We start from the raw sequence: 25,871 nt of genomic DNA, 5'->3' as shown, positions 1-25,871 counted from the left end.
TATGATGTCCCCAACTGCTAGCAACAATTACAGCTGGGTTTTACATTTGTGTTTATATGTTATTTTGCATATAGACTCCAACAACCAAAGAAGAGAACATTTGATAGAAAACACATCCTGGAATTGAAGGACAGATTCCATCTATCAATATAACTAGTTGATAGCTTTTTGAAGATAGGGTTTGACAGTAAGGGAAACAAACGTAACAGCTTAAATACGCTGTCTCAGCCACTCAAGCTATCTGTCATTCAAAAGTTTTTTTCTTTGTATCACTAATTCAATGTCATGTGAACACGGATTCTGACTTTTCAATGAATTTTAATGATAATTTATTTACATAAAGGAAAATACTTAATACTTTTAATTTGTTCTCATGTAGGTCTTTTTGAACTTTCTTAAAACATTTTAATTGTATGCTGAATTTACATTTTTCCCTAAAAGCTTAATCAAATTACAAAGATCACAGTGTCCCTAGGACTAATGAGTCCCAATTTATATTAGAGAAAGCAGACGCTCCAAGAGCTAAAGGTATTGGCAGAAGATCATACTGCAAGGCCAGCGCTGCATTCAGTGTAGTTACGTGAATCCTAATAAAACCATTAAAAAATTACCACTTTGTTTTTTATTAAATTATCATTTTACTTCATTCAAGTTTTTGGCAGGATAGAATTAAAGTGTAAATAGCAAAATAATTTTTCATTACTTGAATTAGACTTTGTAATTTATAACCAATAAGATTTGGCTTACATCATGTCTTTTTCTTGTGTATTTTAGGATCTTATATCTCTGATAGCAATGGAAGCTCTAGGAGGCTGGGCTATGCTAATATTCAATTTATTCCTTCTCTATCTTGCAATAATCCAGGATGCCAAAAGCTAGCCTGTTGGTTGCTGATCATCCCACCTAAATATTGATGCTTCTAAAATGTGTCCTTTGAGATTTTCTTCATTTTAGAATTACAGACAGAAAGTCACTTCTCTTTGATATACACTGCATGCAATGAGGAAGAAGGCAGTCTTACAAAATGCATATATAGGCAATGGTTTTTCACCTCTGCATGCTGCAGAAAATCCCACTGAGTTAAGTAGGGTTCTACCAAGGCCACTTAAACATATTAGCCTATTATGCTCCACATTTCTTTATTGTTCTCGAAAAGCTAATGAAATGTTCCACTGCAGTGTTTATGCTGGAGTACTTTTAAAGGCATTTTCGTAGTGATGTTTCTCTCAGAACTCCAGAAGGGGTTTCCACTTCCTAAAAATATTTAGTAGACCATGCAGAGTCCATGCCGCCTCATTACTGTGACTGTTTAGACTTGCAGCTAATGATGAAATAGACTTAACAGTAGTCACTTACGGTTTCAATGTGGTCTTTAACATCACTGTGAACTGACAAGAATTAGAAAGCCAGCCAGGCAGACATGCTGCACTGTGCTAGCATGTGACCAGGCTTAATGTAGTGTGTATAGTCTAGACATAGAAACACAATGTTGGTTAGTTTTTTGGGTCAGAGTACCTGTAAAACTGAATAGTTGTTTCTCCAGAGTCAACTATATTTAGGAAAATAACAATATACCTATTGCTGAAATTCAAGTTATAAAATCACACATTTCCAATACCTTTTTCTTGTATAGTGTCAGTTTGTTCATCTAAAAGTCAAAGAGGGTGGCCTCCTTGATAGCCATTATCAGTTCTAGCACTAGAAGTGATATTATATGTATAATATCACTCACTTTATATTCTTAAACAAACAAAACAAATCCCACTACATTGGAGGAATTGTTTAGCAGGCAAAGAAATGAAAATGAAGTTCACTAAATTAGCTATATTTTATTACAATTGAAATTAAGACATTGTGCCTTGATTTACCACATATAGTTATCTCATCTCCCAAACATTAGCAATGGTGAAAGGCATAGCTATTAAGACTATTATAACTAAGTCTTAATTATTAAAGCCAAGATGTAAACTGTGGTAATGAACTGAGAATTGACTGGAGCACAGACTCCTGCTAAACTACTATGGGATACATTTTGCCAAAATGCCAATTCTTGTACAGTAATTTTAAAGCACAAATACACAAAGAGAATGGTTATTTCCTAAAACTAAAGTAAAATAAGTATGCTAAACAGTTTGGTTATTTTCAAGAAATCAGATCATATACCTAAAAGTCTTTTTAAAAGAGTTATTGATCTGATTTCTGTTGGATAATTCCAAGAATACCTTGTTTTCTTCCCAAATTAGATAAGAACATTCAACACAGACACTGAATTTAATGAATGCCAACAGCTTTCCCCATTACTTTTAAAATTTGATTATATAATACTTCTGTGAACACTAACAGATAAAACTATCAGAACACATGAATCAGAAGCAGAGTCTCACAGGAACAGTTTCTAGTAATTCTAGAATATTAATCTGACTGAAGGGTCAGTCACAAGTAAACAGTGTGGCACAGTGTTTCTAGAATAAAGAGATCTCATTACATAACCATGGATTTATCTCCTGTCTGGAAGCAACCCAGAAAGTAACTTATTCCCTTATACAAGAGTGGAGACAGAGTAAGAGAGGGACTAGTAAGACACACACTTTCACTCTAAGCATGAAGAATTGTCCAAAATCAGTGAGAATGAGCGTATGTGATCACATTACAGCCTCTTTAATAATGGGGCTATTGTAGCATATGGACACTAAAATGAGCACAAGGAGTCTCTGTTGTGCCCAATACTGCCATTATCCACTTGAACCATCTTGCCAAGTTGCTTAACATTTAGGTACACCAGGGCTTTGCTTCTGTTTGTCTGAAGTGGAAAGATCTAGATCTCTAAGTTCCCTTCCAACGGTGGCACTTTATGTCAACTTGTTTATAAATTCAAGTAATAATTAACCTTGTATCAATTGTTATATAACAGTTACTAATCTAAGTGAATGACATATTCACAGCTCAAACTAACACAGTTAAGACAGTCTCTTTATATTCATCTTTCTAAAATACAAGAGTACATATATAATTATATTTACTCATTCTTTACATTTTAGAAGTATTTATTTTTCAATGCTCATCAATTATTTATAAAATTCAATTTAATCATTAAATAAATGTATATGGTATACTCTGGTCAAATCTAGAGTTTTGTTATCTACTCCTCACATGGTCGTCATCCCCCCAAATCACCTTAATAACCTTGGCCATATTCCTCATATTGGAAATACAAAAATGCTCCTGGCTGTATTATAGCAGATCTCAGAGTACAAATGATTTACAGACTTCTATTGCTTATGTTCCCTTAACTAGTTCTGAAAACCATTTTAACAGACAATAAAGTTAGTTGGCCATTGACTGGTCTTTTATGAGTGAAAACAAAGCCATGAGAACGATGGACCCCAGGTCCTAGCCCTTTCACTCGGAGACACTTTCCAAGCTTGCCGCCTTCGCTGGGATCTGCTGATCACTAAGGCCAGACAGTAGGAAGCCAGGGTGCACACACTGGAAAATTAAAGGTCATTAGAAAGGGATGGTGAAGGTCAAGAGGAAGTCCCTAGGCCTATCACAAAAGTCTCACTAGAGGGTGCTCTTGGGCTTTTATGAGTTCTCCAGTCTTCAAAAATAAAATCAAGTATTGCTTGGAGAACATAGTCTGCTTCAGCATAAATTGGACTCCATTATGGAATCCAGATCTTCTACTTCAATACAGATATAAAGATGTAAAAAAAACCCAAACCTTTCACTTGTAGTCATCTTGTTCTATGGGTTGTATACATAAGATTTCAGAAGATCTTTGGGGTCTCCAGGTCGACATTCCAGTAACACTGAACATATACTCAAAATCCCTTTTTACTTTCTTTTTCTTTTTTTTCATTTACTTATTTATTCATTTTACATACCGATGACATTTTTAACAGCTGTTTTTTTTAAAAATGATATTAGTAGTCTGTGTGTGCGGATGCTGTGTCCAACACCAACAAAAAAAGGTGGCTGGAGAGACAGCTGTGGGTGCTGGGAACCAAACCCTTATATTTTTGGTTGTGAGCCTAGCCTTTAAAGGCTGAGCCATCTCTCCAGCCCATCAATATTTCTTGACTCTTCTTTACATATAAAATAATTTTATGGTTTTTATATATCACAATAAATTTTAAAATCTACTGCTTGTGCTAGAATTTGTCTATAGATATGGTCTTGCATTTTTGAATTTTAATATTTATATTATCATTCTAATGATTCCTTCTTTCAATAGAGCATATAATTTCCCAACCTGTATTGAGAAAATAGAAATGGTTTATTACTATGTTGCATATTTTTAACATTTATTATATTTATTATATTAGGAAGGACAAAATGGTTTTATCTTTACACATTAAAAAGTAGAAATGGCATGTACAAGATCATGATTTCTCTAAAGACCTAAACTGACTAGATGAGTACTTTATCATTGTGAAATAAGGATTCTCTGCTCTGCTTCCAGTCATTCTGGTACCTGCAAAACTTGTCACACACACTGTCAGATATGGTAGCTTTAGCATCTTTAGGTTTGGCAGTGGAACTCAGAAGACGATTTGGATTACAAAGATTTGCCAGAACTTCCAATTTAGCTAAACTTAACGATTCATTACCCCTTACCTGAATTATGCTCATGAGTTTCTCTTTAAAATCTATCTGCTTGAATATTTTTGACAAAAAATTTCAAGGTTATATAGTAGCCATTTATAATGCATGAATCAGTTTAAAATGTTAAATTCTCCATTTGATATCAGATGCATCTGTACTCTACGGATTTTAGTTCCACACTCAGCATCTTCAATGGATTGGAAAAAGTATGAAAAATTCCAAAAGTTTTTAATTTTTCTCTCTGCTCTTACAATGTTGTCATTGACTTATTAAAGACCCTGCTTTATGACACATCATGTAGCTTATGTTTACGAATTTGATACATGGTATTGAGCACACATATATTTAAAGTGTACTTCATTCAAGTTAGGTATGAATGAGCTTAAACCATGCTATGAAGAATTGGCAAAATTCCCATGGATACTGTGAAATAAAAAGAATCAATGAAAAGACGTAATTATTTTAGTCCTAGATATAATTAATTTGTGGGAGAGGTCATTTCATTTCAAATACATGCAAGTTTCTCCAAACACAGGTCAATGTTTGCTGGATAATGGTAGAAAAGACTCATTTGGTTTGAGTTTGCCCACTTTGATATTCATCTCTATATCACAGTTAAATAAAATGTTTTATAAATTTGCATATCTGCAAAAAAAAGGGCTCAAGCTGAGGCAGAGTGACAAGCATTGTTGATTTGGACATGAAAACCTCTTAACTACTCTTAAGTGTTTTTCTGTGATTTTTTTTCTTCTAATCTTTTTTTTTTTTTTTAAACCAGAGTGAAAGAAACAGAAAAGTTTACCTGAATTTATGAATCAGATTAGTAAAGATTTTTAGTTAGAGGTGACATATGGAATGTAAATCCCACACAATTAGTTTACAATCAGGAAACAAATGCACAGAAAAAGTTACACCTCTCTGTACCCTGTGCTGTTAGTATGCAGTGGGTCTTGTTTAGCTGAGGTTGAGTTCCTAGACCACTGCTCTTTCTACTGCACAGCTTCCCATACTGCTTGGCGTTTCATAGGGATTTGTATGGCATGTCATAATTTCATTTTGAGTTCCATTGAAATTTCAGAGAAAGAAGGCAAATTGTTTTCTAGTAACTAGATCTTGTATGTGGGCAACACTCCTAGGCTTCAATGATCCCCATGACAGTCTAGGTCTACTGGCCTATGAGGATGAACACTCATTAAAAATGTATGCATCACAAAGTACAATTAATGTTCTTCCTGACAACAGGGGCCTTCTGTGTCTCTGCAGTTACTGCCCTCTGCCATCTTAAATCCAAGAGGCACCCTGTATTTCTCTGAAAGTCTTCCCAGCATGAAAGTACTGCTTACCTTGGAGGAACAAGAGTGCAGGTGTATTCTCTGCTTAAGAAGACACACTAAACCAAACTCTGAACTTACAGAACAGGTAAATTAGGGGGTGATTATTCGCATTATAAAAGGATTCACCACAGGATGCTTTTAAATCATAAGCTGTTCTACTGCATTTTAAATAAGTTGATTTACAAAGCTTCCTTTATAAGCACTATTCACAATTCAGAGTTCAAGGTCCTTTATCCAAAAGCTGTGAGGGATTGATAGATATAAAGTCCTACTTATTATTACCTCCTAGGCCATGCTTTCTTTTTTATATAAGAAAGTAATTAGCATTATAATCCATATTTGAAAAATTAATGATTTTTAGTCTTAAAATGTTTAGTATTCCTGTGTGCCTGGCCCAGTGCTAAGCATTTTGGAGACTGTTATTATTTGCTCCTCCTCACCAGGAACCTAAAAGATTAGTACAATTACCCTAATTATAGGTGAGGAATTGGAGCTCAGAGAAGTATCAGGTAGCTTTACATTCATGATAATCATATAGGATGACATGAAGAGTCACAAGTCAGAACCATATGCAGCTCTGGCTCTTCAATGCTTTATAATATGGCTTAAGATTAAACTTATGCTCTTTAATTGCAGTCTAACAGAGCATAGTTGTGTTCCAATGTACTACCTCAGTACCAAGCTAGATCCTAACATTACTGTCACTCAAGCAGCGTGACACAAAGATGGGGGTAGCCTACCAAGGACATCTACTCCAATATAGTGGGCTGCAGTACTCGTTCATGTTGGTGTCCTTTTAACCCCACCCTTCAGATCCTAAGTTGCTCGCGGTCACCTAGAGTAAGCAATGTTTCAGTTCATCCTAGTTACCTTTTGCTCTCAGTTCCTTCCCCTATAAGGAGACATCCAATTATCCCCAACTTTGTTCTTTTTTGTTTTTGTTTTTAATAATGGATTTCCCTGCAGATCACATGCATTTTATTCATTCTGTATTTCCCCCCAAGATACAGAGAATTTATGCATGCTATTGCCAGGTGGTTATATAACTAAGTACTCACATAAGTGCATAGGATAGAGTATGAGCTCTAGACCCCTCATAAACCCTGGGTTCTAAACCCAGGCCTTTACCAGTTACAGGTTATGTTTCCTTCCCGAGATTTACTCAGTCTCTCTGTGCTTTAGTTCTGTCTACCAACTCTGATATAAACAGAGTATGGAGTTCTAGAAAACAAGCCTTAAGGAGAATTAGGGAAAGTGCCACATGAATGTTTGTCATTTATATTACTCAAGTAGATGAATGCTTAGTTAAGAAATAATGGCCCAAATCATTATATGAGAGTAACTGTAATTAATGTTAGGAATGAAGAAGTCAAACTCTATGATGATAGGCATTGCACACCAGGACCAGGCACTTGTTTCTAGTCCCAGCTTTTTTATAGACTCAGGCAGAAAGTTCCCTGGTTACTTGCTGTATCTACTCTCATCTATTCAATGAAGTTAGGGGCCTATGCCTCTCCTGCTAGAATGAAATGATTGTAGAATTCTAGAAACCCATGATCCAACTCCCCCTAGGCAGGCCCTGTTCAAAGTTCATTGCTAATTATGTGTGAAGCCTGCCATTAATTACCAACTTTTTATCTGAAATTTAATATCGAATCTATTGAGGTTTCACACATTTTAACTGTATTACGTCCATTAAAGAAGTTAAGTGTCAGGTAGTCTATAGATGTGTCTCCTAGGGGGAAAAATAAGCTACTGTGATTGCACAGAGGGAAATTTACCATTAGTTCTGTGATGATAACCCAAAGTCCTATTCTGCCTGATCTACAGAATCCTTCCCTCTGTCACATATGGCCTAATCTATGTCACCATGCTAAACTGACTACATTGATCAAAAGGTCAGGATATTGCCATTGCTGTTGGTTGTCCTTCATAACTAGATGATAAGACTATTTCTGAAGGTACCATACAAACCCTCTGGCTGCATACAGAAGTCAATCTATAACTGTAAAACTTTCTCCTTACTGGCTAGCAATCACAGTGCTATGCATGGTGGCAGCAGAGAAATAGGTCTTAACACTCCACCCTCATTCTATAATAACCATCTGTTAGTCAAGATTTGGCTACTGGCATAAGATTGCCATCGTTGCTAAGGGAGTAACCATCCATTTTCTGATTGGTTTTGAAGCCTACAGCATAGGAGAGCATTCCAATCTCATCTGTGAACCTTCTTTGATAGGGAAGTCATAGCTCTAAGATAGTGGGGAATGCTCTTGCTGTTTTGCTAAATGGTTATGTTGTCAAAATACTTTCTTAATATTTATGATTATATTTGTACATTTGTGATACTCTCAAGTTTGATGACACATGTTTACATTGTACAGCAGTTTTTATAGGGAGTCATAAATAGTCAAAATGCTAAGGATAAGTGACAGTGACAAGTTACCCCAAATGAGACATATATACCATCTATTTGTCACTCATCACCAGGTTCAGAGAAGAAAAAGGAAAAAATTATAAAAAAAAAAAATAGGGGTGGGAAGAGGTGCTGCAAGTGTTGTTTTCTGGATATGGCATAACCATATACTCATGATAGCAGTTTCACAAGCTCAAGTCAGTCAAAGCCCCAGCACAGATGAGAGGAGCTCACAGGTTCTTATCTGTGATGAGAAAGTACTGTCAGTTGGCTGGTGCCAGGAAATGGAGAGTCACTTTCTTTTGAGGAATAGCTACTGGTAGGTTGCCCAAGCATCAACAGACAACCTCCACACTGATGCGTCATTAATTGGGCTCAGTTTGCTATTAAAAATAAACAAAAAAAAGAAGGAAGGGACCATGCTGTGGGAGTGTGCAAGCTTCGAGGAGAAAAAGCTGGAGAAGCAGGGGATGGATGTGATAAAAAAAATTTAATTCATCCCATTTGGACTTTTTTTCTCAATAAATTCACTCTACTTAAAATTTGCTTCATACTTTGATATATATGAATATGCATTTTTAGTTACTTTTATTAAAGCTGGCCATGGCAGTGTTTCCCATGTGACTTATTATCCATCTCCAGATTTAACATAGTCATGTGACTGATACCAACACTATGACAGTCATTATTAAATATGTGGCAATTTATTCTAAAAAGTAAATTTACAACAGGCTATTTACAACAGCCATTTCAAATTCACTAATTACAATTCTTTCAGCATCTTCTAACTAGACATTAGACATTAGGCATTAGGCACCAGACATTATGCTAAGGTAAAATGACATTATTATGTTCCTTTAGGCTATGAAACATTTTTTTTAAAAAAATTCTATATGTTCAAAGACAGTACTCAAAGAGAATTAAGCGTGTACATGCACATACACGTGTGTGAGTGTATTTGTGCTTCTACCAGTGAGGAGGTGAATATATGTGAGGGGGCCAGAGGACAGCTTGGCTGTTGTTCCTTATGTACATTTCTGGACACTGAGTCTTTCATTAGTCTCTCTAAGTAAGCTACTTATGTCCCCACATTATAAGTGACAGTATTTGGTTCATTATTCTGTTTGATGGTTGACTTACAGAAATCAACTACATAGGCAAAGGGGATTATGATCCTTTTAGAACGTGTACAATGTCCTCTCTGTAAGAAGGACTTTGAATGATGGCTAGTTCTCACTCTAGCCTTTGCATTCTATGGAGTAGCTTGAGGCACACTGAAAGCTAAGATTTTATCAGGCAGAGCATGCCTGCCAGAACACCAGGTAGGCTGCCAGGAGAACTGTTCCTTCTCTCTGTTCTGCCTCACAGACTCAAAGAGACTAAACAACTATCCGCTGAATGAAAAATGAGTAAAGACAGAAACAAAGAAAGAGCTGAATGACTTTTTAGATTTGAATACATAGCATATACAAATTTATGGGATACACTAAAAATGGTGCTAAGCAGAAAGTTCGTATCTCTTAAAAAAAGTTCATAGTTCTTAAAAAATTCAGAGAAATCTTAACACTAGCAACTTAGAAGTGTACTGGAAAGCTCTCAAGCAAAAAATAAATAAATACATCCAAAAGTAGCAGACAGCAGGAATTAATCAAACTAAGAGCTGAAATCAAAATAAAATAGAAACAAGAAGTACTACAGGTCAATTTCCATCATGAACAAAGATGTAAAAATATTCAATATAATACTTGGAAACTGAATCCAAGATCATCCAAGATCAAGTAAGCTTCATATAAGAGATGCAGGATGGTTCAACGTATGAAAATCAGTAAATGTAAATCATATAAAAACTGAAAGCAAAACACCATATGTTCATTTCATTAGATATACAGAAATCGTTTGAAAAAATCCCAAATCTCTTCATCAGAAAAGTCCTGGAGAGATTATGGATACATAAGGGACATAATAAAGGAAATTTATAGCGAGCCTATACACAACATCAAATGAAGTGAAGAGAAAGTCAAAGCAATTCCACTAAAATCAGGAACAGGACAAGGCTATCCATTTACTTACTATCTAGTCAATATAGTAATAAAGCTTTAGCTAGAGCAATAAGATAACTAAAGGAGATAAAGAGGTTAAGAAATGGAAAGGAAGAAGTCAAAGAATCATTACTGGCAGATGATATGGTAGTATGCATAAGTGAACCTAAAGCTTCCACCAGGGAACTTCTATAGCTGATAAACATCTTCGGCAAAGTGGCTGGATACAAGATTAAATAATAGTTATAAAACCAGTAGCCCTCCTATATACAAATGACAAGCAGGCTGATAAATCAGGAAAACAACACCTTTCAAAATAACCTCAAATAATATAAACTGTCTCTAACTATGCAAGCAAAAATGTATGATTAAAAACTTCAAGTCTTTGAAGAGGAAACTGAAGAAAATATTAAAAAATAGAAAGATTTCCCATGTTCATGGATAAGTAGGATCATCACAGGATGGCCATCCTACCAAATGCAAGCCACAGATTCACTGCAATCCCCACCAGTATTCAAACACAATTCTCTACAGTTATGCAAAGGCAATTCTCAACTTTATATGGAAAAGCCAAAACTCAAGATAGCCAAAACCATCTTGAACAATGAAAGAACTGCTGGAAGCATCTCCATCCCTGACTTCAAGTTATACTACAGAAGTATAGTCATAAAAACCACATGGTATTAGCATAAAACAGACATTTCAATCAATGGAATTGAATTAAAGATATAAACATAAATCCACACACTTACAGACATCTGATTTTTCATCTTAAAAAAAAATCTATAAATATACACTGGAAAAAAGACAGCACCTTTATGGTGAAACTGGATGTCTACAGGTAGAAGAACACAAACTCTAACTGTAACCTTTATTTGCCTGATGTAATTGTAGTCTCACCGTCTTACTGCTGAATAGGCTCACCCTTTCTAGTTCTTTATGAACTCTAACTAGTTGGTTTAACTCAGATGTTCTGGCTCATACTCCTCTCCAAGCTGACTGATTTAATTTGGGTTCTCTCAGCTCCTCACTGAATTTCTTTGCTTGGTCTCAAACTAACTCTAGCAACTTGTAACCTTCTGGCTCCTTTGCATTCTCTGGCTTCAAGTGCCTCTGCTGACTTGCATCAAACTGCATGAATTCACAAAGGTTCCTCAACGCCACTGCACTAACTAAACTGACTCCCAATGGACTCACTCTCCCTGAGCTGCTCTTAAATAACTTCTCTTTCTTGTGTTGGTATCTGATTCTTGTCAATCTGTTCTCTGATTCGTCACTTTGTCCCTCAATTAGAAGTCACTTTCAAGCATGACAGCTTCCTTCTACTAACTAGCTTCACTTTAAAGCTGTGTGCTATGGGTATGTCTGTATTCCAGCCAGAGGGATTAAAGGTGTGTGTCTTGTCTGCACATTCCAGCCAGATCACACAGAATCACTGAGACCTAGGTCTTTGGATATAATCCCGTGCCAAGCAGCCATGCAGAACATTAAGTGGGGGGCTGCAATCCTAGTTACAACTCTGACCCATAATTGTTGCTGTCTGAAAGAATTACAGGGATGAAATGGAGAGGATCCTGAAGAAAAGAAGGTCCAGCGACAGGCCCAAAGTAGGATACAGCTCAAGGGGAGGTCCCAAGGCCTGACACTATTATTGAGGGTATGGAGCACTCACAAAAAGGGACCTAGCATGACTGTACCCCGGAAGACCCAACAAGCAGCTAAAAGAGTCAGATGCAGATATTTGCACCCAACCAATGGACAGAAGCAGCTGAACCCTGGTTGAAATAGGGAAAAGCTGAAAGAAGCTGAGGAGAAGGGTGAACCTGTAGGAGGACCAGCAGTCTCAATTAATCTGGACCACTGAGATCTCTCAAACACTGGATCACCAAACAGAGAGCATACACCAGCTGATATGAGGCTCCCAACACACAAACAGTAGAAGACTGCCAGGTCTGTGTTTATTCATAGATGATGTACCTAACCTTCAAGAGAATGGAGGCCCCAGGGAGTTAGGAGGTCAAGCGGCATGGGGGTGGGGGGAGACAGGGGGTGGGGAGGAGGTATGGGATGTGGAACAGTCAAGGGTAGATGGGAGGAAGAATAAAATATGGAGTATAAAAAATAAATAAATTAATTTTTTTAAAAAGTCCTTTACAACAAATGGATCTATATGTACTAAATTCAGTCCATGTGGATCAAAAAGTCAAGATTAAACTAGATACACTGAACCTGATAGAAGAGAATGTGTGAACACATTGACACAGGAGATAAGTTGGCATTCTGAACAAAATACTGATAACACTGGTATTAAGATTCACAATTAATAAATAAGACTTCATGAAACTGAAAAGCTTTTTTAAGGCAAAGGACACTGCTATTTGGACAAAATAGCAGACTACAGAATTGGAACAGATTTTTAGCCAACTCCACATTCAGAGGGCTAATAATCCAAATATATAAAGAACTCAAAAATATTAAAAATCCAATTAAAAATGTGGTACAGTGAATTCTCAATAAAGGAATTCAAAATTGCTGAGAAACAGAAATGTTCAACATCCCTATCCATCAAGGAAATGCAAATAAAAACTTCTTTGAGATGTTACCTTACACCAGACAGAACGGCTGACATCAGTTACAAAAAGCGACAGCTCACGTTTGTGAGGGTGAGGACTAAGGAAGCACTCCTTTACAGCTGCTGGGAGTGCACATCTGTACAGCCACTGTGAAAATCAATATGGCAGTTGCTCAGAAAATTAAGTAATGATCTGGCTGAAGACCCCAGCATACAGCTTTGGGGCATATACTCTAAGGAAGGTCCATTCTACCACAAGGACACCTCCACACCCATATTCATAGCAGCTTTACTCATAATAGCCAGAAACTGGAAAAAGCCTAGGTGTAGCTCAGTAGAAGTATTGACAAAGAAAATGTGCTATATTTATATAATGGGCTATTACTCACTAATTAAAAGCAGACACCATCAAATTATCAGGCTAATGGATGAAGCTAGAAAAACTCACCCTGAGTAAGGTAACTGAGATACAGAAAGACAAATATAGTAGGCACTCACTTGTAAGTGGTTATCATAAAGTAAATGGTAACCATGATACAACCTGTAGACCTAGAGAGTATATAAAGAGTAGGCATCTAGTGGGGACGCATGGAACCCTGTGAGAGCAGAAAATAGAATACATCTTAGGGTGGACTGGGGAGGGCGGGAATGGGAGCAGGTGTGCGCGTATGCATGCGTGTGTGTGTGTGTGTGTGTGTGTGTGTGTGTGTGTGTTGCAGGGGGATGGTGTGGAGAGAGAGTGTGTGGAAAGAAGCACCTGGAATTGTTGGGCTATCGGCTTATTTTTATAGGACTCTTGACAGGGAGAACAAGTGGGTGTCTCACTCGTATGCCTACTTTTAGGACTCTTTTCTGTCCATTGGATTGCCATGTCCAACTTCAATACAATAAATTTTGGATCATCTTATTATATTTTCGTGTTTGGTTGTTATCTCTTAGAAGCCTGTTGTTTTCTTTCTTTCTTTTTTTCTTTCTTTTTCTAATAAGGGACAGAATGGACTGTATCTGCAGAGGAGGGCAGGTAGGCAGGAACTATAATAAATATATATAAGAAAAGAATCTATTTTCATATATATGTAAACTTTATATTCTAAAAGGTAGGAATCACAGAAAGTCAGAGACAATCAAGAGAAAGCTGGGGATTCCTGGTGTCTATCTTCGTTTTCTGTAAGACCCCAGAGTGCTATATGTTTTGTTTCAAGGACAAATTGGAATATAAATAATATATAAAATATATATAGATTTGCTAAAATATTAGTACAATGTAACTCAGGTCTCCTGATACTAACATTGCTGTGGCAGCTTTGTTTTGCTAATATTTGCATTATAATTCTAGCTGTGTTGCAGCAAATGCACTGCACAAATGGAAGTCACTTTAGACATATTACATTATATATGCACAGTCATCCTTCAAAATGGACGGGTGTAGCTGTTTAGAAACAGAATTTATCAAGCATTCAGTAGAGGATGAATTCACTATTTAAATCTCATTCTAACATTTCCCAAATTTTCCAATAGTTCACTGAATGGGGTCACAGAATCTTATAGATGGCTATTGCTAACCTGAGCTTACACACTGAAAACAGAAGGACCACAAAATTTGAAATGAATTGTACATGGTCACCAATTTTAGTTAGTACATGAACTCAGACCTTCATTATTGGAATCCCAATGTTCTTTCAATTATTCTCAGAGCAACCTTGCTAAAGGATATGTTAGAATGTACTAATGTATGGAAGATGAAGGAACCTGTTATCTTATATGTCATCACCCAAGAAAAACAAACAAAGCTACTGAAATACATCACCTACTAACCGTTTGGTAATATAGATTGAATATTTTGAATCCCAAACATTGCATATTTTAAGTGTGGTGGGATAGGCCATGTATGTGAATGGGACTTATGTGTGTGGTGTATACACACCAGTATGGTAACACAGAGGTTGAGACCAGGTTTCTTACTGAACTGGAAGCATGAAGTTTTAGTCAAGCTGGTTAGCCAGTGAGCTCCAGGTATCTGCCTGTCTCTACCCACCTTCCACCACTATGCAGGGGTTGAAAGCATGTGCAGACATGTCCTGCTTCGTATGTGTGTATGTGGGGGGGTGTTAGAGCTCGGGTCCTCATGCTTTTAGAGAAAAAAATGTTCTTCTTGCGACTTCCCACCCATTGTACTTTACATATGGAAAGTTAATGGTGATAGCTCCATATTTCAGGACTTCAGACCCTGTAACTTTTCAAATTGTATAAGAAATTCTCAATCTTAACTTTTAACCTGTAAAGAAAGAAATGTTTAACAAAACCAGAGGTAAGCCCTCCCACCATGGACATTATATAAGGCTGTCTATTATAAAGTACACAAAGATGCCTGGAATTCAGCTGCTGTCAGAAATAATAATAAACGTCTGTGTAGGGTCAATCTCTTCGAAAAAATTAACACCCCCACCATTAGGAAGAATTTTTAATTCTTTTCTTTTTAGGCAAATGTAATAAACAACATGGAGATTGCCAGCAGAGTGGGTTTTCACTGGGAGTAATAAAGTGCCCGACTCTTTTCAGGCTCTGTCTTTTCCCTCTGTGTCTATTCACTTTCTCTAGCCCCAGCCTTTCTTGCCTCACCTCTGTTCTCTTGCTGATGCTTCTGGAAAGCTACACAATACCCAGCAGCCTGGACTCTGACATTACCTACATTAAGCCCAGATCTGGCCAGGGCTTCAGTCCTATCCTTTGTCTGCAGACAGAATTTCATTGAACAGATCTGAATTTACTGTCACATTGAATAACGAGCTTAGACTGTTTACTACTGTGGGTGATGTTTCCTTAGTAAACACTTCCAGAGAAAACGGCCCCTTTATAGGCTCACCTGGTTTTCTCATCTTTCTCTAAAGTTACACTGGAAGATGGTTCTGTGGCGACCTCAAACACCCAGCTCTCATCAAAGAATGATTAGGCCACGTTACAAAGAACACTAAGAACAGTGAGATTTAAGAACACCTCGCTAGCTCCTTTTCTACTATTTGTACTTATGGGGTGGCTGGTATTAAAGCTAAAGTTTGTCCCACTGCTGGCACTGTGTTAGGAGGACAGGGAATGACTGTGTAAGGCTGATTTTCTCCAACTTCTACATTCCAAGAAATTAAAGGAAATGGGAGGCTTTGTTTTGCTCTAAATGCGCCTTCCAGTACTGACCAAACCACGTAAATGTATCTTTACAATCTACAACTTGCTCTCCCAGGAACAGCTTTTATAGATTTAGATATTTGTCATAAAGTATTCTATTTATTTCCCAGCAGCTGGTGTCAAAAAAGTTGTTGTTGTGTTTTTTTTAATATTCCTTTTAAATAAATAAAATCTGTTTTCATATTGTGTAAAATTAGTTTTGCCTGCTGTGAGTTTGTGGCATTATGAAGTGATCATTTCTTCCCATGAATTATTTAAAATGAGGATATCAAAATCTGACGGAACAATACAATGAACTACACAATACAATTTAATTTTATAATACATGAGTTCATACAAGTATCTCACAATGCACAGTGGTTGCAGTTTGTCCCATTGCTGGCATCAGAATTTAGCAGATCCAATCTCAGCTATGTACTTTCTCATACCTTGGTATCTAAATATACCAGTGGGCCACAGAATCATTTATATTTGGTAGTCCACAGACATCCAGTAATGGTTATATTCTTTACGACACAGCATTTGCCAGCTGTTTGTGTCCCCATCAAGCAGTGTTGATATTAATTGCCTTTCCCTTGGCTCCTCTGACCCTTCCATCATGTGGAAAGAGTGAATGTATCTATGTAACCATACTTACAAAGATATTCTTACTGTAGAGCTCACAGAAGTGTAATAAAAATCCACCCAAATTCTCACTATGCTTATAGAATTTGCTTCAGAGCTGCCACAAACTGTTAAGGTGGGTAAGGTGGCATGAATGAATGAACCACTAATGAATAAGGAAAAGCATGGTAAGAAGATGTAACAAATACTGAATCAGGGGGAGACCAAGGGTTAGCCTGTATTTGATACGTACACTTTAATAAAGCATAATGAAAACGCTACCTTGATTTTTTTTTTCCCTCAGAGTACTTTACAGCACTATATAAGAAAAATTATGTCTGATTAACTCAAATGTATTGGTAGAGTCAGTGTATAATATTTCAGCATTCAAATAGCCTTTGAAAAAATTTTACCACACATACACACACACACACACAAAAAAGAACTCATAAAAACCATATTATGGGATATCACAGGTGGTTCGTCAAAGAAAGAAACTAGCTTACAACACATAATAGAGGTTAATGAGCACATTCCTGGTAAGTTCTGTGTATTGTAGAATAGCAGACACCTAACAAGACTTGGAATCCTACAGCAACAATCTCACTACTAACTCTCACAATCAAGCTTTCCTACCTATACCTCTTCTAAAAGGCACTGCCATCCTCCCAGTCACTCAGACAAAATCCAGGGGCTCTTTTGTGTCACACTCAACATTTGTGCTCTTCTCAACAAGCCCTATTAACCCAAGTCTAAGCCACATTCCCAAACCAGTCATCTCTCCCCACCTCTGCCATCACCAATTCACATCACAATTACATTCTTGCCAGCTTCCTGTTTCCACTGTTGCCTTTTGTAATCTGGTATCAAAGCAGAAGCTAGAGTAATCTTAAAAACCAGGGCACATTATATTGTTCCCTTGCATGAAATAATACAGTGAGTTTATGTTGTAATAAGAATGAAATTCAAATCAAAATCATTAAGAATAATGTTTCCATCATCTCTGCTACCTGATCTCCAGCCACTTTTTCTTTGGAAACTTGGCTCCTTTTGTTTTGTCCCCCAAACAAGTTAAACTTATTACTGCCTATATTTAGACTCTAATTATTATTGTCCCTGCTTGTCTGTCCATTTCCTAGATCTTCACATGGCTAATCTCTTCCCACTTTCTAAGATCTAATAAAACCTCTACTTGGCAGTCTTTTGCTCTCAGGCCATGCTGTACAAAGCATACTCCCTGTGCTCCATCTGGCCTCAGTTACACCTGTGAGGTCAGCACTGGTGCCGTCCTATTGTGCGTCTTATGTATTTATGTCTCTCTATCTTGCTTTCATTTGAGGGTAAGCTATAAGAGAATGTGTATATCTCTTGGATGAACTGCTACATCCATATTCTAGTACTGTGTAATAATTTATCCACAAATATAGCAGATTAAAAAATGGATATGTAGTAGGCTAGAGTTTCTTTGGGGGCCGGGAATATAGATGTAGAGGGCAAGTTCCTCATGAGATTGTGATCAAACCTGCCAAATAAGAGTTCTCACCTGATATTTCTATTTAAGTGAAGAAGTCATTTCCAAATTTAGTCACTAACTTGTCACAAACCTTAATCTCCTCTTTCCAGGATGACCTCATGATAAGAGCATTTATGTGTCTTTCTCTGTCTAACTTTATCCAGGAGCTACCATGATAAAGACCATAGTTATTTAAAAATACATTCTTTTTATTAATACCCTGGTTTTTGTTATTGTATCTGTCAGAAGTGAGACACTACCATTAGTCAATAATAAAAGAATGATAATTATATATGAAGGTACAGAAACAAAGATATGTCACCTTAAAAGATGACTATCTATTGCAACTGTTAATCTATACATAGAATATTTTCTAGCATTTAGTAAATAGGCTAACAGTAAAGAATTTTCACTGGTTAATATTCTATAGTAACATCCCAAAATTTGGTATTCTTTTCCAAAGGCCAAGGAAAATATCTAATCAATATATTTTCACTAAAACTGAGACATGGAAGCCAAAAAAAGGTATTAAGTAAGCTCACACAGGGTAAGCAGAGAGAGAGCAGCAGTGCAGTCTCAGCTTCTTCATAATAAGAGCACCATATGAATAACTATCACAGCTCAATGAGGCCTTTCATCCAGGGCATCAAGAAACATAGGTAGCAAACAAATGTTAACAATTACAGTTATTTTTTTGTGTTTCTTTTGTTTTTTCTGTTACTTTTTGTGTTTCTTTTGTTTTTTTCTTTTATTGAAAATGGATTTTTGTCATACACTGTATTCTGATTACAGTGTCCCTTGTTCTGTTCTTCTTAGTCCTTCTCTCTCTCTCCTCCCATCTATAATAACCCCTTCCTGCCTCCCATTAGGAAAAAGAAAAAACAAGTTTCTAAAGCTTAACATTAAAATACAGTAAAATAAAACAAAACCAAAGTAATCATAATAGGATAAAACCAACCAACCAACCAACCAACCGAGAGAAAAGCCCACGAAAGGACACATGAGATATATTTATCCCCACACTTAGAAACTCCATAAAAATACAAAACCAGAGCTATAATATACATGCAAAGCCTGTAGGTTGAAAACAGATGAATAAAAAGAAAAAAAAAAAAGCCACAACAAAACATTATGAGACGAGGAACCTCCAAACATTGGCTGAGTTTGTTTTTGATGAGCCATCTACTCATGGAAATGTGATCTACAACCAGTTCTCACAGCCAGACAGTATGTAGAGAGTATGGGACCTCAAACTACTCACCTCTAAGAGATATCTACATCCATTCCCTCAATGTTCAGGGCCTACTGTGGAACAGGAGGCAGAGAGAGTATAAAAGCCAGAGGGGGATGGAGGACACCTAGAAAACAAGGCCTTCTAAACAGCAGGACCAAAGCACATATGAAGTCACAGAGACTGAGGCAGTGTGCCCAGGGCCTGATGGGCCTACACCAGATAAAGCACAAAAACTAAGAGGCAAACTGGACACAGGCCCTCTCCCTAACTCAGAAGCTACCTCCATGGAGAACCACTTACAAATCAAAATGTAATTTTCTCCAAGAGAGTCTCACTGGGAAAACACTTCCTCCTAGTGAGATAAATGCATGAAAATGCAAAGGTTGCATATTATATAAGAAAACAAGGCAAATCACATTGTTTAGGTTGATGGTATTTAATATGCTAGATCCAATTCAAAATGGAACTTATAAATTACTCGATTTCCTAATCACACTAACTTAATATGAACCTTTAACCAAAAAGACTAATAAAATTTTGAGATTCATCCGATGTACTGAGAACAAACTGGAAAGGTTTGTGTATTATCAGTAAATTTTTCAGCTCTAAATGAGCATAATAATGCATTTCTACTCTTTGCAATGCATGTACGTCTAAATAAAAAGGGAAGGTGAGACTTGGAATTGGGAAAGCCACAATACAACTGCATTTAGGCTCTCTGAAAGTTTGAAGAGGGTCAGACATTGATCCTAGGCTCAGGGTAAAGTAATCAGAGAATTATTCATAAAATCCTAAAATATTAACATCACACACAAAAACAACACATCCACAAAGAACCAACATGGACAGGAAAGGATGCATGTTTCAAAGGCAACAAAGATTAGTCAGTTAAGAAATTCATAGGATATTAGTCCCCTATCTGATTTAGGATAGGTAAAAATCCTTTCCCAATCTGTTGGTGGCCTTTTTGTCTTATTGACGGAGTCTTTTGCCTTGCAGAAGCTTTGCAATTTTATGAGGTCCCATTGGTCATTCTCGATCTTACAGCACAAGCCATTGCTGTTCTATTAAGGAATTTTTCCCCTGTGCCCATATCTTCGTGGCTTTCCCCCACTTTCTCCTCTATAAGTTTCAGTGTCTCTGGTTTTATGTGGAGTTCCTTGATCCACTTAGATTTGACCTTAGTACAAGGAGATAGGAATGGATCAATTCACATTCTTCTACATGATAACCACCAGTTTTGCTAGCACCATTTGTTGAAAATGCTGTCTTTCCACTGGATGGTTTTTGCTTCCTTGTCAAAGATCAAGTGACCATAGGTGTGTGGGTTCATTTCTGGGTCTTTAATTCTATTCCATTGGTCTACTTGTCTGTAGCTATACCAGTACCATGCAGTTTTTATCACAATTGCTCTGTAGTACAGCTTTAGGTTAGGCATGGTGATTCCACCAGAGGTTCTTTTATCCTTGAGAAGAGTTTTTGCTATCCTAGGTTTTTTGTTATTCCAGATGAGTTTGCCAATTGCCCTTTCTAATTCGTTGAAGAATTGAGTTGGAATTTTGATGGGGATTGCACTGAATCTGTAGATTACTTTTGGCAAGATAGCCATTTTTACTATATTGATCCTGCCAATCCATGAGCATGGGAGATCTTTCCATCTTCTGAGATCTTCTTTAATTTCTTTCTTCAGAGACTTGAAGTTCTTATCATACAGATCTTTCACTTCCTTAGTTAGAGTCATGCCAAGATATTTTATATTATTTGTGACTATTGAGAAAGGTGTTGTTTCCCTAATTTCTTTCTCAGTCTGTTTATCCTTTGTGTACAGAAAGGCCATTGACTTGTTTGAGTTAATTTTATATCCAGCTACTTCACCGAAGCTGTTTATCAGGTTTAGGAGTTCTCTGGTGGAATTTTTAGGGTCACTTATATATACTATCATATCATCTGCAAAAAGTGATATTTTGACTTCTTCCTTTCCAATTTGTATTCCCTTGATCTCCTTTTGTTGTCTAATTGCTCTGGCTAGGACTTCAAGTACAATGTTGAATAGATAGGGAGAGAGTGGGCAGCCTTGTCTAGTCCCTGATTTTAGTGGGATTGCTTCCAGCTTCTCACCATTTACTTTGATGTTGGCTACTGGTTTGCTGTAGGTTGCATTTATCATGTTTAGGTATGGGCCTTGAATTCCTGATCTTTCCAAGTCTTTTATCATGAATGGGTGTTGTATTTTGTCAAATGCTTTCTCCGCATCTAATGAGATGACCATGTGGTTTTTGTCTTTGAGTTTGTTTATATAGTGGATTACATTGATGGATTTCCTTATATTGAACCATCTCTGCATCCCTGGGATGAAACCTACTTGGTCAGGATGGATGATTGTTTTGATGTGTTCTTGGATTTGGTCAGTGAGAACTTTATTGAGGATTTTTGCATCGATATTCATAAGGGAAATTGGTGTGAAGATCTCTATCTTTGTTGGGTCGTTTTGTGGTTTAGGTATCGGAGTAATTGTGGCTTCATAGAATGAGTTGGGTAGTGTCTTAGTCAGGGTTTCTATTCCTGCACAAACATCATGACCAAGAAGCAAGTTGGGGAGAAAGGGGTTTATTCGGCTTACATTTCCATACTACTGTTGATCACCAAAGGATGCAGGACTGGAACTCAAGCAGGTCAGAAAGCAGGAGCTGATGAAGAGGCCATGGAGGGATGTTCTTTACTGGCTTGCTTCACCTGGCTTGCTCAGCCTGCTCTCTTATAAAACCCAAGACTACCAGCCCAGAGATGGTCCCACCCACAAGGGGCCTTTCCCCCTTGATCACTAATTGAGAAAATGCCTTACAGTTGGATCTCATGGAGGCATTTCCTCAACTGAAGCTCCTTTCTCTGTGATAACTCCAGCTGTGTCAAGTTGACACAAAACTAGCCAGTACAGATAGAGTACCTTCTGCTTCTATTTTGTGGAATAGTTTGTGAAGAACTGGAGTTAGATCTTCTTTAACTCAAGAAGGTGGACTCCAGAAAATCAAATAACCCCACTAAAGAATGGGGCTCAGAGCTAAACAAAGAATTCTTACCTGAGGAAAACCAAATGGCTGAGAAGCACCTGAAAAAATGTTCAGCATCCTTAATCATCAGGGAAATGCAAATCAAAACAACCCTGAGATTCCACCTCACAGCAGTCAGAATGGCTAAGATCAAAAATTCAGGTGACAGCAGATGCTGGCGAGGATGTGGAGAAAGAGGAACACTCCTCCATTGTTGGTGGGATTGCAAGCTTGTACAACCACTCTGGAAATCAGTCTGGCGGTTCCTTAGAAAATTGGACATAGTACTACCGGAGGATCCCGCAATACCTCTCCTGGGCATATATCCAGAAGATGTCCCAACTGGTAAGAAGGACACATGCTCCAGTATGTTCATAGCAGCCTTATTTATAATAGCCAGAAGCTGGAAAGAACCCAAATGCCCCTCAACAGAGGAATGGATACAGAAAATGTGGTACATTTACACAATGGAGTACTACTCAGCTATTAAAAAGAATGAATTTATGAAATTGCTTGGCAAATGGATGGACCTGGAGGGCATCATCCTGAGTGAGGTAACCCAATCACAAAGGAACTCACACAATATGTACTCACTGATAAGTGGATATTAGCCCAGAAACTTAGGATACCCAAGATATAAGATACAATTTGCTAAACGCATGAAACTCAAGAAGAACGAAGACCATGGTGTGGACACTTTGCCCCTTCTTAGAATTGGGAACAAATCACCCATGGAAGGAGTTACAGAGACAAAGTTTGGAGCTGTGATGAAAGGATAGACCATCTAGAGACTGCCATATCCGGGGATCCATCCCATAATCAGCTTCCAAACGCTGACACCATTGCATACACTAACAAGATTTTGCTGAGAGGACCCAGATATAGCTGTCTCTTGTGTGACTATGCCAGGGCCTATGGAACACAGAAGTGGATGCTCACAGTCAGCTATTGCATGTATCACAGGGCCCCCAATGGAGGAGCTAGAGAAAGTAACGAAGGAGCTAAAGGGATCTGCAACCCTATAGGTGGAACAACAATATGAACTACCCTGTAGTCCCCAGAGCTCCTGTCTCTAGCTGCATATGTATCAGAAGATGGCCCAGTAGCCCATCAGTGGAAAGAGAGGCCCATTGGTCGTGCAAACTTTATCTGCCTCAGTACAGTGGAATGCTAGGGCCAACAAGTGGGAGTGGGTGGGTCGGGGAGTGTGTGTGGGACTTTTGGGACAGCATTGGAAATGTAAATGAAATAAATACCTAATAAAAATGTAAATGAAGTAAATACGTAATAAAATTGGAAAAAATGGGGTACAGATCTTAACAAAGAATTCTCAACTGAGGAATACCAAATGGCTGAGAAGCACCTAAAGAAATGTTCAACATCCAAAAAAAGAAATTCATAGGAGATATACCAAAATAGACTATGGCAAACGTGGGGACTGCTTCATGTAGAAACAGGGGTATCATTAAACCAACTTATTGAGGTCTTTGTTTACTACCAAATAGACAAGTGAGTCTCAAATTTAATAAAGCTACTCTAACCCTATGATTAGAATTCCTAATAAGATGTTACTATTCGTGTCTTACTAATGACAGAGGAGCATCAGGATTTTACTGCTGGCCACATCAGCAATAGTATTAATCTATCATTTGGATATTTCTGTTTCTATTTATCCACATACCTACCTACCTAATTTCCATCATTTCTCACAAAAATTTACTTTCCTGTACTGTATCTATTAAATATTCCAAAGGCATGCCCACAGTATAGGAATCTCTCAAATTACTTCATAGAATATTTAGTGTAGCGTATAGGATTGAAGCGCTAAAGAAGAAATGCTCAAATCATAACCTGAGCAGAGTCTGTGGCTCTGTTCACAGTTTTAAAAAGTGCCTTTTCCTTCATGCTGATTCATCAGATGTTAACTTTCTACTCCAGGAGTTGGCCCAGGTTGGTCCCCAGGTCCCACATGATGGCTCAAATGCATCTGCAACTCCAAGGGACTTGAAGTTCCAGGCGATGGGAAGTTCCAGGGATGGGAAGCCTTCTTTCTTTGTCCTCTCCAGACTCCAAGTACACATATGGTTACACAAACACACACACACACACACACACACACACACACACACACACACACACACACACCACATGTACAAAAATTATTAGTTAATTTCAAGGGCCTTTTCAGATATACTTGGACTAAGCATCTCTAGATGAGAGTATCCTACATTACCAAGGTGTACTCTATCTCTAATGACACCTTCATATAAGTACCAAAAGAGGAAAAGACAATTGGATGGCATAAGGCCATCTGAAGACTGAGGTCTAAGTTGAGATTATAATAAATATCTATAAGCCAAGAAATATTTGGAACCACCAGAGGATGAGAAAATAAGAAAAGACTCTCACACAATGTGAGAGAAAGTGTAGCCTTGCCAACGTGTTAATCTCCATTACTGGTTTCACGGCTTCGAAAGAACAAGTTTCTAATGGTTTGGGCCATTAAAGTAATGTTCACTTATTAAAGCAACCATAGAAAAGCAAGATACCTCAAACAAATAAGAATTTGCCTAAGAGAGAAAATAGGAGGCAGTAGGTAGAACCATTGACATGAGCTTAACCAGGAAATAAACAACAGAAATGGTAAAATGGACAGGAGAAATCCCACTAGGCTGCAACCCTATACAAAGAATTGCAGGCAACCAAGTAATGCTGAGAGTGGGGAAAATAGTCTTACCCAAGGAAGAGCACACCAACTGGTTTTCCAATATCAAACAGCCATTCCTGAAAACAGACATACAAGTAACATTATACACATGGAATAGGGTGTGTGTGTGTGCGCATGTGTTACTGTAACAAGAATTAATGAAAAAGGAGCATGAATTTGAAAAAAATCAAGGGGTATTATGGGATGAATTGAAAAGGGAAAGCATAGAAAGAAATAATGTAATAATATTATAACCTAGAAAAATAAAAGGAGAATATTTGAGTGACATAATTTGAAGTTTGAACCTGGGATTTCTCTGTACTAGTTATGTGTCTCGAACAGGTTATTCTTCATCTGTGATCTTTAAGTTCCCAGTAAGTAGGACGTTGGTAACTTCCCCTGCAGGATCATTGTGAGTCCTGTCCTCCTGTGAAGTATTTCACTGTAGGCATGCCAATAGTATTCTGATTTAGGGACTAGAGAAATAGCTTAGTGTTTCAAACCAAATAGCTCTCTTAGAAAATATTGGAGTTCAGTCTCAAGCACCAATCCGAGGCCTGACAAAAGCCTGCATCTGCAGTTCCAGAGGAACCAACATCCACTTCTCGACTCCAAAGGCAC

At 37.5% G+C, this 25,871-nt stretch overlaps 1 protein-coding gene across 40 annotated transcripts in view; it reads right to left on the bottom strand.

The window, feature by feature from the left end:
• Zbtb20 (zinc finger and BTB domain containing 20) overlaps positions 1-25,871 on the bottom strand; it is a 758,704-nt gene that overhangs the window by 462,169 nt on the left and 270,664 nt on the right. For 36 of the 40 annotated variants that reach the window (XM_030249219.1, XM_030249208.1, XM_011245985.3 and 33 more), the window contains one exon: positions 25,281-25,327. The exons of the other annotated variants lie outside the window; for them this stretch is intronic. The gene's annotated coding sequence lies outside the window, so the exon portion shown is untranslated. The remainder of the gene's footprint in view (positions 1-25,280; positions 25,328-25,871) is intronic. 40 annotated transcript variants of the gene reach the window in all.

This window comes from Mus musculus, chromosome 16 (genome assembly GCF_000001635.26).
Source record: "Mus musculus strain C57BL/6J chromosome 16, GRCm38.p6 C57BL/6J".
Taxonomy (NCBI): Eukaryota; Metazoa; Chordata; class Mammalia; order Rodentia; family Muridae; genus Mus; species Mus musculus.
Note: the sequence above shows the minus strand (reverse complement) of the source record. Positions and strands in the feature narration are given on the sequence as shown.